Here is an 18,132-nt window from a genome sequence, read left to right as displayed (position 1 = left end):
CTCAAAGCCCCGCCGGCTTCTTGTATGCCCAAGAGGGAAACTGAGGCACAGTGAGGGAAAGGGAGTTAACACCTATTGGAAACTGATTACCTGCAAAGCATTTCACATGCACAAATGCTTAATGAGTTCTTATGCCTACTACATATAAGGAAAGAAATTCATGTTCTCATTTACTGATGAGGAAGCTGAGGCTGGGGTAAGGTCCAGAGCTCTTGTGGAAGCTGATGGCTCTGGGGTCTCCAACACCCATTTCTTTGTTCCTTTCAAATGGCAACCATTCTTGTGTGGGGAGGGGATGGAGCAGGGTATCACTCTGCTGCCCAGACTGGAGTGCAGTGGCACAGTCTCAGCTCACTGCAACCTCTGCCTCCTGTCTCCTGGGTTCAAGAGATTCTCTTGCCTCAGCCTCCCAAGTAGCTGGGATTAGAGGTGCGTGCCACCATGCCTGGCTAATTTTTGTATTTTTGGTAGACACAAGGTTTCACCATGTTGACCAGGCTGGTCTCTGTCACACACGTCCATGTGAAGACAGTCCACCAAACAGGATTTGTGTGAGCAATAAAGCTTTTTAATCACCTGGGTGCAGGCGGGCTGAGTCCGAAAAGAGAGTCAGCAAAGGGTGGTGGGATTATCATTAGTTCGTATAGGTTTGGGATAGGTGGTGGAGTTAGGAGCAATTTTTTTTTTTCCTGGAGTATAGTGGTGCGATCTCGGCTCACTGCAAGCTCCACCTCCCAGGTTCACGCCATTCTCCTGCCTCTGCCTCCTGAGTAGCTGGGACTACAGGCGCCTGCCACCACGCCTGGTTAATTTTTTGTTAATTTTTAGTAGAGACCGGGTTTCACAGTGTTAGCCAGGATGGTCTCCATCTCCTGACCTCGTGATCCACCCGCCTCGGCCTCCCAAAGTGCTGGAATTACAGGCGTGAGCCACGGCGCCTGGCCAGGAGCAATCTTTTTGCAGGGAGGGGGTGGATTGTACAAAGTACATTCTCAAGGTGGGCAGGGAGAATATTACAATGTACCTTCTCAAGGGTGGGGAGGGTGTATGGTACAAAGTACATTCATAAGGGCGGGGGAGTATCACAAAGTACATTATCACAAGGGTGGGGAGGGTGTATTGTCACAAAGACATTGATCAGTTAGGGTTGGGCCAGAACAAATCACAATGGTGGAATGTCATCAGTTAAGGCAGGAACTGGCTATTTTCACTTCTTTTGTGGATCTTCAGTTGCTTCAGGCCATCTGGATGTCTACGTGCAGGTCACAGGGGATATGATGGCTTAGCTAGGGCTCAGAGGCCTGACAAGTCTCGAACTCCTGACCTCAAGTGATCCGCCTGCCTTGGCCTCCCAAAGTGCTGGGATTATAGGCATGAACCACTGTGCCTGGCCTCAGATGGCAACCATTCTTAAAGCTCTCCAGGACTGTTGGTGCTCAGCAGTGCCTCAGTTTCCCCTTCTGGTCACCATGAGTCCTTCCCAGCTGGCTCTGGGCAAACCAGCCCTCGGGCGTCTGAAGAGTCCCTGCTGCTTGGCAGGGTGCTGGGGTTCTTGTACTTTCCTCCTGTGGATGCTCCAGGCCCAGGGGCCTGGCTGGCTCTGTGAAGACAGATATTAATTAGCATTCATTAATAACCCCTGTGCGGTGAGAGTGGCTCTGGTGGATCCTTGGGCTCTGAAATACCTAGAAGCTGACTCAGGTCCCCAGAGCATGGCAGTTGCTGCCTGGGCCAAGAGCAGGGCCTATGTGTAGTCCCATCTGAAATGTCTTTTTTCTTTTATTTTGAGATGGGGGTCTCATGTTGCCCAGGCCGGTCTCGAACTCCTGACCTTGTGATCTGCCCACCTCAGCCTCTCAAAGTGCTGGGATTGCAGGTGTGAGCCACCACGCCTGGCCTACCTGGAAGGTATTAACCAGTCAGGGCTTCTCCCTTGCTCAGTCCTGGGGGAATAGGCTGCAGTCCCTGTTTCTCCCTGTGGTTATAGAACATTTGTGCTGAAAGAGACCCTCATTCCACCGCCCAGGAGATGGAGCCTGTGGTCCCCCAGAGGGTCCCATGGTCAGTTCCCGAGGCTCAAGTCCCTGCTCTGGCACCCACCTGACCTTAGGCAAGTTGCTTACTCGCTCCTTGCCTCCGTTTCCTCATCTATAACATGAAGGTATTTTCTGCCTTGCAAGGTTGTTGGAATACATAAATGACCCTCTGTGTTTCATGTCACATACACGTAAGGGCTCAGCAGCCACTGAGACCAGCTCTGCCTCTTACCAGCTGTGTGATCTGCTCACCGACAATCCATGTACCTGGGTATCAGTTTTCTGTCTGTAAAATGGGGCTGTCGACCAGGCGCGGTGGCTCATGCCTGTAATCTCAGCACTTTGGGAGGCCAAGGCAGGCTGATCACCAGAAGTCAGGAGTTGGAGACCAGCCTGGCCAACATGGCAAAACCCCGTCTCTATTAAAAATACAAAAATTAGCCAGGTGTGGTGGCACTTGCCTGTAGTCTCAGCTACTCAGGAGGCTGAGGCAAGAGAATCGCTTGAACCCGGGAGGCAGAAGTTGCAGTGAGCTGAGATTGCGCCATTTCACTCCAGCCTGGGTGACAAAGTGAGACTGTGTCTTGAAAAAAAAAAAAAAAAAAAAAAAAACGAAAAAAGATATGTTGATTCTGGTGCGGTGGCTCATGCCTGTTTCCAGGCTATAATTTGAATTTCGAGAGGCTGAGGCAGGAGGATTGCTTGAGGCCAGGGGTTTGAGGTTGGTCTGGGCAACACAGCAAGACCCTATCTCTATTAAAAACAAACAGACAAAAAACAAAAAACAGAAGGCTGAGTGTAGTGGCTCATGCCTGTAATCCCAGCATTTTGGGAGGCTGAGGTGGGTAGATTGCTTGAGATCGGGAGTTTGAGACCAGCCTAGGTAACATGATGAAACCCCATCTCTACCAAAAATACAAAAATTAGCCGGGCGTGGTGGCGTGCAGGAGGCTAAGGCACAAGAATTACTTGAACCTAGGAGGCAGAGGTTGCAGTGAGTGGAGATCATGCCACTGCACTCCAGCCTGGGCAACAGAGCGAGACCGTCTCAAAAAAAAAAAAAATATTGGCCAGGCGCAGTGGCTCACGCCTGTAATCCCAGCACTTTGGGAGGCCGAGGCGGGCGGATCACGAGGTCAGGAGATTGAGACCATGGTGAAACCCCGTCTCTACCAAAAATACAAAAAATTAGTCAGGCGTGGTGGCGGGTGCCTGTAGTCCCAGCTACTCAGAAGGCTGAGGCAGGAGAATGGCGTGAACCTGGGAGACAGAGCTTTCAGTGAGCCGAGATTGTGCCACTGCACTCCAGCCTGGGTGACAGAGCGACTCTTGTCTCAAAAAAAATATATATATGTTGAAGTCCTGACCCTCAGTTCTCCTGAATGAATTATTTAGAAACAGGGTCTTTGCAGATATAATCAGTTAAGTTAATGTGAGGTCACATTGGATTAGGGTGGACCCTAAATCCAATATGACTGGTGTCTTTATTTATTTATTTATTTATTTAATTTTTTTTTAGACAGAGTCTTGCCCTGTTGCCCAGGCTGGAGTGCAGTGGTGCAATCATAGCTCACTGCAGCCTCAACCTCCAGGGCTCAGGGGATCCTCCCACCTTAGTCTCCCAAGTAGCTAAGATTACAGGTGAGCACTACCATGCTTGGCTAATTTTGTATATTTTTTTGTAGAGACAGGGTTTTGCTATATTGCCCAGGCTGGTCTTGAACCCTTGGGCTTAAGCAACCCTCCCACTTTGGCCTCCAAAAGTGCTGGGATTACATGCGTGAACTACTGTACCTGGCTGCACTTCACTTTTTTTTTTTTTTTTTTTTTTTTGAGACAGAGTCTCACACTGTCACCTCGCCCAGGCTGGAGTGCAGTGGTGCAATCTTTGCTCACTGCAACCTCTGCCTGCTGGGTTCAAGCGATTCTCCTGTCTCAGCCTCCTAAGTAGCTGGGACTACAAGCACATACCACCAAGCCCAGCTAATTTTTGTATTTTTAGTAGAGACGGGGTTTCACCATGTTGGCCAGGCTGGCCTCGAACTCGTGACTTCAAGTGATCCACCTACCTCAGCCTCCCAAAGTGCTGGGATTACAGACATGAGCCACTGCACACGGCCTGCACTTCACATTTTAATGCACTCTGCCAAGCTGCTCCCCAAAAGTGCTATGCAGGTTACACTCCCTTCCAAATGGAACCTTTCTAAGAATTTATTTCAAATATAGGTCATAGCTGCCCAGCGATGCTGCCTTCTGGTCATAATAGTGGTTTTGTCCAGAGTGAGAGAGGCGCGGAGGCTTTCTTTATTTTGTTTTATTTTATTTTTTAAGAGATGGGGTCTCTGTCAGCCAGGCTGGAGTACAGTGGTGCGATCATAGCTCACTGTAGCCTCAAACTCCTGGGCTCAAGTGATCCTCCCACCTCAGCCTCCCAAACAGCTGGGCCTACAGGCATGCACTACCATGCTCAGCTAATTTTTTTTGTTAAGAGATGGGATCTCACTATGATACCCAGGCTGGTCTTTTTTTTTGACGTGGAGTCTCGCTTTGTTGCCCAGACTGGAGTGCAGTGACATGATCCCGGCTCACTGCAGCCTCTGCTTCCTGGGTTCAAGTGATTCTCCTGCCTCAGCTTCCCAACTAGCTGGGAATACAGGCATGAGCCACCATGCCCAGCTAATTTTTGTATTTTTAGTAGAGATGGGGTTTCATCATGTTGGCCAGGCTGGTCTTGAACTCCTGGCCTCAAATGATCCTCCTCCCTCTGCCTCGCAAAGCGCTGGATTACCGGCATGAGCCACCATGCCTGGCCTTGCAGAGGCTTTCTTAACCTGTTCCTTGTGTGTTGAGTCCCTCTCTGAGATGTGGTTTGCCTGAACTCCAAAGGGCCTGGGAGATCTAGGATATGGTTGATCTGAGAGATGATCTCAGTAAACATGGGTAGGCGAGAAGGGGAGTGAGGAAGGGAAGGGCAGGTAGCCAATGAAGGGTGTTTATGAGCCAGTTTCCACTGTGGGCAATTCAATTGTGCTGGAGAATGCTGAAACCAAATAGAACACACTCCGAGGGTTCCCACCTAGGGGCGAGGGAGCTGGGATATTTATCCACCCATTCCCATCAGCCATTGCTCAAGGACTGCTCCAGGAGAGTGTTTCTTCTCCAGAACTTTCCACCCACTCAGCAACCAGAGCCACTTCTCGGGAGCTGGTTCTTAGAAGCTGTGGGGTTAGCGTGCCCAGGAGTGCTTGGGGGACATGAGTGGGTATTGACATTCTGGGGAGGGGGAGACAGAGGATAAAAAGAACGAATAAAGCATAGACCATGTTCAAAGCGGGGCTGGCGCAGTGGCTCACACCTGTAATCCCAGCACTTTGGGAGGCCGAGGCAGGTGGATCACTTGGGATCAGGAGTTTGAGACCAGCCTGGCTAACCTGGTGAAACCCCCTCTTTACTAAAAAAAAATACATAAAAATTAGCCAGGTGGTGGTGTGTGCCTGTAATCCTAGCTACTCAGGAGGCTGAGGTGGGAGAATCAGTTGAACCCGAGAGGCAGAGGTTGCAGTGAGCCGAGATCATGCCCCTGCACCCCAGCCGGGGCGACAGAGTAAGACTGTCTCAACAAAACAAAACAAAACAAAACAACAAAAAGGGGTTAGTATTGGGGGAAAAAAAGAAAATTAGACCAGGCCAAGATAAGGTGAAGAGGCTGTGGAGGAAGGTTCCTAGCATCCAGCTTGGCACCCAGGAGGCAACAATAAATGTTCTGTTGCTTTTCTCTGGTCCATGGGGTGAAGCGGGGAGAGAGAGAGAGAGAGAGAGAGAGAGAGAAAGAGAGAGAGAGAGAGAGAGAATGCCCTGGTGTAGTGGGAGCCTGGGCGGGGGAGGAGGAAAGTGGGGAGGGAGCCAGTGTTAATGATGCTGAAAAGTAATCGGCCCTTCTCTCTGGGAGGCGGTGGAACTCTAATTAGAATGAAAATGTAGTTTAATGAGGATGAAAACGGTAATTGTGCCAGGCAGTGCAGTTCAGAAGTGTGGCTTTCTCTTGGGGCACCTTGCCGGGCTCTGAGGCTCTGGGCATGGGTGAGAAGGACTCAGGGCTGGGAAGGCAAGGGATGATCAGTGCCTCAGTTTCCCCCCAAAGGGTCCTCCTGCTGGCATGGGGTTAAGAGCCTGTGCAGAGCCCCGCCTGCCCCTGGGACTGGTTCCAGGTGCCCAGAGCCACGTTTTTCCATCCCACACTTTATTCCTAATAATAGTACAACCATCCGTGGAACCATATCAGTGATGCCGTTTATTGAGTACCTACTATGTGCCAGGTAACATTCTAACCCCTTCACAGATGCTAACTCAGATAATCCTTAAAATTATCCTCATTTTACAGATGAGAACACTGAGGCACAGATAAACCACAGACCCTGGTAGGGATATTTTAAGGAGTGGGTGAGGGCCGGGTGTGGTGGCTCACACTCCCAGCACTTTGGGAGGCCGAGGCAGATGGATCACTTGAGGTCAGGAGTTAGAGACCAGCATGGCAAAACCCCATCTCTACTAAAAATAGAAAAATTAGCCGGATGTAGTGGTGCATGCTTGTAATCCCAGCTACTCAGGAGGCTGAAGCAGGAGAATCGCTTGAACTCGGGAGGCGGAGGTTGCAGTGAGCTGAGATTGTGCCACTGCATTCCAGCCTGGATGACAGAGAAGGACTCCATCTCAAAAAAAAAAAAAAAAAAAAAAAGTGGGTGAGGAGAAAGGTGGAATATGGTAGCCAGGTGCCTCCTTCTTTCTTTATTTTCTTTTTCTTTCTTTCTTTTTTCTTTTTTTTTTTTTTGAGACAGAGTCTTGCTCTGTTGCCTAGGCTGGAGTGCAGTGGTGTGATCTTGGCTCACTGCAACCTTTGCCTGCTGAGTTCAAGCGATTCTCGTGCCTCAGCTTCCTGAGTAGCTGGGATTACAGGCATACACCACCACATCCGGCTGATTTTTGTGTTTTTAGTAGAGAGGGGGTTTTGCCACATTGGTCAGGCTGGTCTCGAACTCCTGGCCTAAAGTGATTTGCCTGCCTCGGCCTCCCAAAGTGCTGGGATTACAGGAGTGAGTCACTGCTCCTGGCCATCCTTCTTTCTTTAACCAGGTGGGTGCTGGGGGCATGAAGGAATCGCCAGCCATCGAGGCCAGGGGATCTTCTCCCTCCTCCTCCCCCTGGCCCAGGTTCCTCACTGTTTCTGCACTTCACTTCTCTGTAAAGCTCTAATCACGCCTCTCCACTCGAAGGTGGGCGTGGCTAAATGAGAAGGTGTGGTTTATGTACAGTGGGCATGGTTTGACACACAGTGGGCGTGGCTTGAAGCGCATTCTGCGTGGCCGAATTTACCAACCCATCTTAACTTGGAGGAATCAGAAACTGGAGCCATAGCAGTGAACTACAGGACCCAGACACAAAGCCGTGGCTTCTGGCTCCAGGGCCTGAGCTTTCTTGTCATGGAAAGCTGAAGGGTACTTCAAGTGTTCTGGGTAAGACTGAGGTTCATAAGACCTCAAAGTCTCTGCTTTTGTTTCTCGAGGAACCACCAATAAAATGCAACCTACAATGAGGCCTAGACAGAAAAGCAATGTTCATTGAGGCCAGCTGGGCAATAAAAGGAGATCTAGCTGGACTTCCTCAAGGGAGTCTCTGATCAGAGGAGATTGCCAGCCTGGGCAGCATAGTGAGACCCCATCTCTATAAAAATAATTAAAAAAAAATTATCTGGGCATGGTGGCACGCACCTTTAGTCCCAGCTACTCAGGAGGCTGAGGCAGGAGGATGGCTTGAGCCCAGGAGGTTGAGACTGCAGTGATTGCAGTGAGCTATGATGGTGCCACTGTATACCAGCCTGGGCAACAGAGTAATGCTCTGTCTCAAGAAAGAAAAGGAAAATAAAAGATCAGGGGAGATTAGATTGTTTGCCATGTATATGGCAGACAAATCATTAAGAGCCTTAATATACAAAAAGCATACATGAATCAATAATAAAAAAAAGACAAACATCCCAAATGTGAAATTGGCACAGGTCTTGAATAGGGGGTTCACAAAGGAATGAGAGAGCTTAACAAATCTCTGTAAAGATGCTCAATCTGGCCGGGCGCGGTGGCTCAAGCCTGTAATCCCAGCACTTTGGGAGGCCGAGGCGGGCGGATCACAAGGTCAGGAGATCGAGACCACAGTGAAACCCCGTCTCTACTAAAAATACAAAAAATTAGCCGGGCGCGGTGGCGGGCGCCTGTAGTCCTAGCTACTCAGGAGGCTGAGGCAGGAGAATGGCGTGAACCCAGGAGGCGGAGCTTGCAGTGAGCCGAGATCGCGCCACTGCACTCCAGCCTGGGCAACAGCGTGAGACTCCGTCTCAAAAAAAAAAAAAAAAAAAAAAAAAAAAAAAAAGATGCTCAATCTGACCTTTCAGCTGAAGAATCACTTTTGCTTGTCAAGCTTATGAGTGTGTGTGAAGTTTTGGGACTGCACACTTGAGCGCGGTCATGGTAGTTTAAATTGACACAACTTTTTTTTGAGACAGGGTCTCACTATGTCACCCATGCTGGAGTGCAGTGGCACAGTCATGGCTCACTGCAGCCTCAACCTCCTAAGCTTAAGGAATCCTCCCACCTCAGCCTGCCAAATAGCTGACTACAGGTACACGTCACCACACCCAGCTAATTTTTAAAAAACTTTTTGTAGAGATGGGGTCTCACAACTTGCCCAGGCTGGTCTCAAACTCCTGAGCTCAAGTGATCCTCCCTCCTCAGCCACCCAAAGTGCTAGGATTACAGATGTGAGCCACCATGTCCGGCCACAATACAACTTTTTTGGGAGGGCGTTCTAGATATTAGTATTAAACTTTTAAGTGTGTGGATTCTCTGACCCAGCAAATCCACCTCTAGGAACTTATGTCAGGGAGATAATCAGTCAAATAGGCAGAGAACTATAAAGAATAGGCCAGGAGCGGTGGCTCACGCCTGTAATCCCAGCACTTTGGGAGGCTGAGGCAGGCGGATCACCTGAGGTCAGGAGTTCGAGACCAGCCTGGCCAACATGGTGAAACCCCATCTCTACTAAAAATAGAAAAATTTCCATGCATGGTGGCGGGCACCTGTAATCCTAGCTACTCGGGAGGCTGAGGCAGGAGAATTGCTTGTACCTGGGAGGCAGAGGTTGCAGTGAGCCGAGATTACACTCCAGCCTGGGGGACAAGAGCGAGACTTCGTCTCAAAAAAAGAAAAGAAAAGAAAAGAATAATGCAGGGTGGTTAAGAGCTCTGGAATCAGACAGCCAGGGTTCGAATTCTGGCTTCACCACCTTCAAGCTGTGTGACCTGAGTCATATGGTTTATTGTTAAGATTCCCAGATTTTCTCATCGGTAAAATAGGCCTCTCATGAGGACTCCATGAGGCAAAGTGTGTGAAATGCTTAGCCTTCTGCTAGGCACATAGAGGGTGCTTGCTGTTATCATCATGAAGAAAAGCATTAAAAGAGGCTGGAGGCCAGGCGCGGTGGCTCACACCTGTAATCCCAGCACTTTGGAGGCCGAGGCAGGCGGATCACGAGGTCAGGAGATCGAGACCATCCTGGCTAACATGGTGAAACCCCGTCTCTACTAAAAATACAAAAAATTAGCCAGGCGTGGTGGCGGGCACCTGTAGTCCCAGCTACTCAGGAGGCTGAGGCAGGAGAATGGCGTGAACCCGGGAGGCGAAGCTTGCAGTGAGCCGAGATCGCACCACTGCACTCCAGCCTGGGTGACAGAGCGAGACTCTGCCTCAAAAAAAAAAAAAAAGGGGCTGGAAACAATTGAGGTACCTGGGCTCTGGGGATTTTTTGTAGAGATGGGGTTTATTGGCTACATGAAAGTGGGCTGGGCATGGTTGCTCATGCCTGTAATCCCAGCACTTTGGGAGGCCCAGGTGGGAGGATCGCCTGAGCCCAGGAGTTCAAGACCAGCCTGGGCAACGTAGCCAGATCTCAACTCTACAAAAACTAAAAAAAATTAGCCAGGCATGGTAGCACACGTCAGTACTCCCAGCTACTTGGGAGGCTGAGGGGGGAGGATTGCTTGAGCCCAAGGAAGTGGAGGCTGCAGTGAGCTGCGTATTGCACCACTGCACTCCAACCTGGGTGACAGAATAAGACCCTGTCTCAACAAAGAAAAGAAAATTAAAAGCTGGGCACGATGGCTCACACCTGTAATCTCAGCACTTTGGGAGGCTGAGGTGGGCAGATCACTTGAGGTCACGAGTTCCAGACCAGCCTGGCTAACATGGTGAAACCCTGTCTCTACTAAAAATACAAAAATTAGCTGGGTGTGTTGGTGGATGCCTATAATCCCAGCTACTTGGGAGGCTGAGGCAGGAGAATCGCTTGAACCCAGGAGGTGAAAGTTGCAGTGAGCCGAGATCTCGCCACTGCCCTCCAGCCTGGGTGATAAGGTGGCTCAGTCTCAAAAAAAAAAAAAAAAAAAGAAAATTCAAGTGCTAAAACTTACGTTCATTGACACAGCGTGACCTCTGGGATATATTAATTGAAAAAAAAGAAAACCAATTTCAAACATCATAACCACATCTTTCAAGTACTTTGATCGTGAATCAAAGAATCAATTTTTTACATTGCAATGTAGGTCTTCTACCCAGGTTTGGAACTAAAAACAAAGTTTCAGGAAGTCATAGTAATATGTCTACTGTGCAGTGGGTTCTGATATTTTCTAGTCTCTTTTGTTCCATTTTAAAAGGCTGGTCATTTTCGCAATTACAGTATTTTTCTCTTTAAGGTTCTGGTTAATGTAACCCAGACTCCCAGTAACAAGGATGTCTAGATAGTGACTAAGGAAAGGATGAAGGAAGACAGGGAAAGGGTATTTCCAATCCACTAGGCTTGATTTTTTTTTTTTAATTTTTTAGACAGAGTTTTGCTCTTGTATCCTAGGCTGGAATGCAATGGTACAATCTTGGTTTGCTGCAAGCTCTGCCTCCTGGGTTCAAGTGATTCTCCTGCCTCGGCCTCCCAAGTAGCTGGGATTACAGGCATGCGCCACCACGCCTGGCTAATTTTTTTCTATTTTTAGTAGAGATGGGATTTCACCATGTCAGTCAGGCTGGTCTTGAACTCCTGACCTCAGGTGATTCACCGGCCTCAGCCTTCCAAAGTGCTGGGATTACAGGTGTGAGCCACCGGGCCCGGCCCTCTAGCTTGATTTTATTTCCATTAGCGGTTGTAGTGTATATGTGTGCATCTGTCATCCCAGAACTTTGGGAGGCCAAGGCAGGCAGATCGCATAAGCCCAGGAATTTGAGACCAGCCTGGGCAACATGGCCAAACCCCATCTCTACCAAAAATACAAAAATTAGCCAGGTGTGGTGGCATGCATCTGTAGTCCCAGCTACTGGGGAGGCTGAGGTGGGAGGATCACTTGACTCCAGAAGGTTGAGGCTGCAGTGAACCATGATCAGGTGCCACTGCACTCCAGCCTGGGCAACAAAGAGAGACCCTGTCTCAAAAAAAAAAAAAAAAAAGTGTATATGTATGAACTCATGTGTATGTGTGTGTGTGTGTACGTTTGTGTGTGTGTTTTTGAGACACAGTCTTGCTCTGTTGCTCAGGCTGGAGTGCAGTGGTGAGATCTCAGTTACTGCAACCTCTGCCTCCCAGGTTCAGCGATTCTCCTTCCTCAGCCTTTTGAGTAGGTGGGACTATAGGCGCACCACCAAGCCCAGCTTTTTTTTTTTTTTTTTTTGAGACGGAGTCTCACGCTGCTGCCCAGGCTGGAGTGCAGTGGCGCGATCTCGGCTCACTGCAAGCTCCGCCTCCTGGGTTCACGCCATTCTCCTGCCTCAGCCTCCTGAGTAGCTGGGACTACAGGCGCCCACCACCGCGCCCGGCTAATTTTTTGTATTTTTAGTAGAGACGGGGTTTCACTGTGGTCTCGATCTCCTGACCTTGTGATCTGCCCGCCTCGGCCTCCCAAAGTGCTGGGATTACAGGCTTGAGCCACCGCGCCGGCCGACGTTTTTTTTGTTTTTGTTTTTTTTTTTTTTTTAAGTAGAGGCGGTGTTTCACCATGTTGGCCAGGGTGGTTTCGAATTCTGACCTCAGGTGATCCACCAGCCTCCGCCTCCTAAAGTGTTGGGATTACAGGCGTGAGCCACCACGCCCAGCCAGTGCGTGTGTCTTTGTGTGTCTTTGCATATTGTGTGTATGACCAGGCTGAGACCCGTGAGGGATTTGTTTCAGGCTGGCTTTGAGTATATCACTTTTTTGTGTGCATAGCAACAGGGTCTCACTTTGCCACCTAGGCTGGTCTCGAACTCCTTGCTTCAAGCAATCCTCCCACCTCGGCCTCCCGAAGTGCTGGGATGACAGGTGTGAGCCACCATGCTCGAGCCTTGGGTGCATAATTTAAGAGGGTATCAAAAAACTTAGTCATTGAGATAAATATTTTAATGCAATATAATTTTAAAAATTAAACCTGGGTGCAATGGTTCACTCCTGTAATCCCAGCTCTCTGGGGGACTGAGGCGGATGGGTCACCTGAGGTCAGGAGTTTAAGACCAGGCTGGCCAACGTGGTAAAACTTTGTCTCTACTAAAAATACAAAAATTAGACAGACGTGGTGGCATGCGCCTGTAATTTCAGCTACTAGGGAGGCTGAGGCATGAGAAGCGCTTGAACCCAGGAGGCAGAGGTTGCAGTGAGCCGAGATTGTGCTGCTGCACTCCAGCCTGGGTGACAGATGGAGACCCTTTCTCAAAAAAAAAAAAAAAAAAGAATGGTTCTTTTGCAGCAACATGGATAGAGCTGAAGGCCATTATCTTAAGTGAAACTAACCAGACACAGAAAGTCAAACACTGCATGTTATCACTCCTAAGTGGGTGCTGAAATCTAAGCACACATAGACATGGAGAATGAAAAGATGGACAATAGAGACTCAGAAGGGTGAGGGGATGGATGATGAGAAAATTCTTTTTTTTTTTTTCCCAAGACGGAGTCTTGCTTGTCGCCCAGGCTGGAGTGCAGTGGCGTGATCTAAGCTCATTGCAACCTCCACCTCCCAGGTTCAAGCAATTCTCCTGCCTCAGCCTCCCGAGTAGCTGGGATTACAGGCGGCCACCACCACACCCGGGTAATGTGTGTGTGTTTAGTAGAGACGGGGTTTCACCATGTTGGCCGGGATTCCTGACCTCGTGATCTGCCCGCTTTGGCCTCCCAAAGTGCTGGGATTACAGGCGTGAGCCACGGCGCCCAGCCTCTTTTCTTTTTCTTTCTTTTTTTTTTTTTTTTTTTTAATATAGTGATGGGGTCTTACCATGTTGCCCAGGCTGTTTTCAAGCTCCTGGGCTCAAGCGATCCTCTTGTCTTGCCCTCCGAAAGTGCTGGGATTGCAGGCCTGAGCCACTGCGCCTGGCCCTGGTAACTCTTGAATGGGGTAAAAGTGGGCACAGACAGGCCCCACGATGGTCCAGCCTCCAAAGCGCAGTCACCTGGGTCTTCCCCTCCAGCCAGCCTCCGGGACAAGGGGAATCTCAGTGGCTGAGACTTCTGGGGATGGAGAAGGAGGGGCATCCGGGGAGGGAGAGCAGAGCCCGGCGTGCGGCAGGGGAGGAGGCTCCGCCCAACTCGAGTCCCCTCCCGGGGGCTGGGCTGGCGGGAAGGGCCCGGGCAGAAACGGAGCCTGGGAGTCTGCTATCGACCGACCGCCTGGGCCGCGGTAGGGAAGCTTTTAAATCTGCCCGCTCGTCCCGGAGGGGGGCAAGGGCGAGGCTCCCACTTCCCTACAGAGGGGAGGCCCGGGGTTTCCTGTCACCCCCACATACCACCCACCAGCAAGGCTTGCAGGCTAGCCTCCGAACTCCAAAATCCGGTCGCTGGAAATGGAATTACTTTTCCTGGAACTTTATTGAGGGTTAATTTACATGCGGTGAAGTCCCATGCCTGCACGTATTATTTGCATGCACGACCCCCTGCCCCCACCCCATCAAAGTAAGGAACATTTCCATTCAGACGGCCCAGAAATCAATCTTCCTTCATCCATTCCCCACCCACAAACACTCCACTGATTTCTTTTTCTTTTCCTTTTTTTTTTTTTTTTTTCAGACGGAGTCTCCCTCTGTCACTCAGGCTGGAGTGCAGTGGTGCAATCTCGGCTCACTGCAAGCTCCACCTCCCGGGTTCACGCCATTCTCCTGCCTCAGCCTCCCGAGTAGCTGGGACTACAGGCGCCCGCCACCACGCCCGGCTAATTTTGTGTGTATGTGTGTTATTTAGTAGAGACGAGGTTTCGCCGTGTTAGCCAGGATGGTCTCAGTCTCCTGACCTTGTGATCCGCCCATCTCAGCCTCCCAAAGTGCTGGGATTGCAGGAGTGAGCCACCGCACCCAGCCTCTTTTCTTTTCTTTTTAGGGACAGAGTCTTGCTCTGTTGCCCAGGCTGGAGTGCAGTGGTGCAACCATAGCTCACCACAGCCTCTACCTCCTAGGCTCAAGCGATTCTCCTGTCTCAGCCTCTGAGTAGCTGGAACTACAGGCCCTCACCACCAAGCCCAGGTAATTTTTGTATTTTTTGTAAAGACAGACAGGGTCTTGCTGTTACCTAGGCTGGTGTTGAATTCCTGGCCTCAAGCGATCCTCCTGTCTCAGCGTCCCAAAGTGCTGAGATTACAGGTGTGAGCCATGGGGTCAGGCCTGAATTCTTTTTTTGTGTGTGACAGAGTTTCACTCTGTTACCCAGGCTGGAGTGCAGTGGCACGATCTCAGCTCACTGCACCCTCCACCTCCCAGGGTCAAGCAATTCTCGTGTCTCAGCCTCCCAAGTAGCTGAAATTACAGGCACACGCCACCATACCCGGCTAATTTTTGTATTTTTTTGTAGAAATGGGGTTTTAACTTGTTGGCCAGGCTGGTCTTGAAGTCCTGGCCTCAAGTGATCTGCCCACCTCGGCCTCCCAAAGTGCTGGGATTATAGGTGTGAGTCACTGCACCTGGCTACTATTCTGATTTCTATCACCCTAGATTAGTTGAGCCTTTTGCAAACTTTCAGATAAATAAAATCACACGGTGTGGTCTCTCTTCCACTCAGCATCGTGCATTCTGAGATTTATCAACATTGTGTGAATCAGTAGTTTGTTCCTTTTTGTTACTAAGAATTACTCCATCCTAGCCGGGCACAGTGGCTCAAGCCTGTAATCCCAACACTTTGGGAGGCCGAGGTGGGCAGATCACGAGGTCAGGAGATCAAGAACATCCTGGCTAACACAGTGAAACCCCATCTCTACTAAAAATACAAAAAATTAGCCAGGCGTGGTGGCGGGTGCCTGTAGTCCCAGCTACTCGGGAGGCTGTGGCAGGAGAATGGCGTGACCCCGGGAGGCGGAGCTTGTAGTGAGCCGAGATTGCGCCACTGCACTCCAACCTGGGTGACAGAGCGAGACTCTGCCTCAAAAAAAAAAAAAATTACTCCATCCTATGGATGGGCCTTAATTTGTATTCTCCTGTCTGGAGATATTTTGATTGTTTCCAGTTTTTCAGCAATAATTGAACAAATTTGCTCTGAACATTTGCCAACAAGTCTTTATATGGACATATTCTTTCATTTCTCTTGAGTAAATATATAGCAATGGAATTGCTAGGATGAATGGTAAGTCTAACTTTATTTTTTTAAATTAATTATTTTGTCTATTTTTTGAGATGGAGTCTCGCTCTGTCAACCAGGCTGGAGTGCAGTGGCGTGATCTTGGCTCACTGCAACCCCCACCTCCCTGGTTCAAGCGATTCCCCTACCTCAGCCTGGTGAGTAGCTGGGATTACAGGTGCACACCACCACACCTGGCTAATTTTTTTGTATTTTTAGTAGAGATAAGGTTTTACCATGTTGGCCAGACTGGTCTCAAACTCCTGACCTCAGGCAATCTGCCCGCCTCAGCCTCCCAAAGTAACTTTATTTTAAAAACTGTTTTCCGGCTAGGCGCGGTGGCTCACGCCTGTAATCCCAGCACTTTGGGAGGCTGAGGTGGGCGGATCATGAGGTCGGGAGATCGAGACCATCCTGGCCAACATGGTGAAACCCCGTCTCTACTAAAAATACAAAAAATTAGCCGGGCGTGGTGGCGGACGCCTGTAGTCCCAGCTTCTCAGGAGGCTGAGGCAGGAGAATGGCATGAACCCGGGAGGCATTTAGTGAGCTTGCAGTGAGCGGAGATCGTGCCACTGCACTGCAGTGTGGCGACGGAGCAAGATTCCGTCTCAAAAATAAATAAATAAATAAATAAATAAATAAATAATAAAAATAAAAACTGTTTTCCAAAGTGGTTGTGCCATTTCACACGCAAACCAGCAGCAGATGAACAAGTGATTCTCCTGCCTCAGTCTCCTGAGTAGTTGGGATTACAGACACGCGCCACCAAGCCTGGCTAATTTTTTGTACTTTTAGTAGAGACGGGGTTTCACCATCTTGGCCAGGATGGTCTTGATCTTTTGACCTCGTGATCTACCCGCTTTGGCCTCCCAAAGTGCTGGGATTATAGGCGTCTCTCTCTGTCACCCAGGCTGGAGTGCAGTAGTGGTGATCTCGGTTCAGTACAACCTCTGACTCCCAGGTTGACATGATTCTGCTGCCTCAGCCTCCCAAGTAGCTGGGATTACATCCGGCTGATTTTCCTATTTTTATTAGAGACAGGATTTTATCATGTTGGCCAGGCTGGTCTTGAACTCCTGACCTCAAGCGATCTGCCCGCCTTGCCTCTCAAAGTGCCAGGATTATAGATATGAGTCACTGTGCCTGGACTGCTGGATTTAATTTAAATATACACCTACCATGCTCGCCTGTCTCCCTGGGGTGTGGGGCTCCATCACAAGCTTCTGGTTTTGCAGCCAGACTTTGCAACTTGGGGTCCTAGTTGTCCTCCTCTCATTTGAGTTGAACTGTCTGCATAGGATTCCTTCTCCTCCCTGCCCCCCTCAAATTGCCGTGCTTTCACATCTTCCCAGGATCTCAGGAATTTTTTCAAGGACAGGAAATCCTCCTCCTGACCAAATATAGAACCAGAAAGCAGTCACCCATGTCTGCTCAGCCTGGACTTGGAGAGGTGGAGAGCTGGGCTGGTGCACCACCCACTGGGGCTTTCTTATTCCTTATGCAGCTGCCTCTGGACAACCTTGATGGTCAGGGGCTTGGGAACCCATATCATGGGGGTGGGGGATGATCTTCAGCTCTGGAACACTGTCCTGCATTAATTACACCTTTGGGGGACTTCTGACAGCTCTTCCCAAACACCCCATCCATACATGTACTAGACACTGTGTGCAGCCCAGCAGACCCGCACTCCAGCCCTCCTGTCCTTGATCTACAAGCTAATGAGGAGATCCAGCCCCTATTCACGAAAGGTCTGTGAGTCTATATGTACCTGGGGAGCTTGCAGGCTGGCTGTGTGCTGAATGTTTTTCATTTGTCCCATTATGGACTAAACTGTGCCCCTCCAAATTAAAATGTTGAAGTCCTAACCCCCAATGTGCCTGTATTTGGACATAGGGCCTTTAAAGAGGTAATGAAAGTTACGTGGGGTCATCAGGGTGAGGCCTTAATCCAATAAAACTGGTGTCCTTATAAGAAAAGGAAGAGATGCCAGAGATCTGTCTCTTCAAGCACACAGAGGAAAGGCCATGTGAGGACACAGCAAGAAGGTGGCCGTCTGCAAGCCAAGAAGAGAGTCCTCACCAGGAACCAACTCTGCTGACACCTTGCTGTTGGATTTCCAGCCTCTATAAGTGTGAGAAGGAAATTTCTGTTGTTTAAGCCACTCAGTCTATGGTATTTTCTTTGTTGTTGTCATTTTTGAGACAAAGTCTCACTCTGTTGCCCAGACTGGAGTGCAGTGACATGATCTTGGCTCACTACAAAACCTCCACCTCCTGGGTTCAAGCAATTCTCCTGCCTCAGCCTCCCAAGTAGCTGGGATTACAGGTACCCACCACCATACCTGGCTAATTTTTGTATTTTTAGCAGAGACAGGGTTTCACCATGTTGGCCAGGCTGGTCTCAAACTCCTGACCTCAAGTGATCCACCTGCCTCGGCCTCCTAAAG

General features: G+C 49.6%; 1 long non-coding RNA gene across 1 annotated transcript; it reads right to left on the bottom strand.

Annotated features, from left to right (window-relative positions):
• Nucleotides 1–546: 546 nt before the first annotated feature.
• LOC107128200 (uncharacterized) lies at nucleotides 547–13,675 on the bottom strand. The gene is made up of 2 exons (XR_001487046.3): nucleotides 13,363–13,675; nucleotides 547–1,600 (listed from the first exon to the last, which is right to left on the bottom strand). It is a non-coding gene; the product is annotated as an uncharacterized lncRNA (long non-coding RNA).
• Between the last annotated feature and the right edge of the window lie 4,457 nt (nucleotides 13,676–18,132).

The sequence above is a fragment of the Macaca fascicularis genome, chromosome 19 (genome assembly GCF_037993035.2).
Source record: "Macaca fascicularis isolate 582-1 chromosome 19, T2T-MFA8v1.1".
NCBI classification, from domain to species: Eukaryota; Metazoa; Chordata; class Mammalia; order Primates; family Cercopithecidae; genus Macaca; species Macaca fascicularis.
This window is presented reverse-complemented; position numbering and strand designations above follow the sequence as displayed.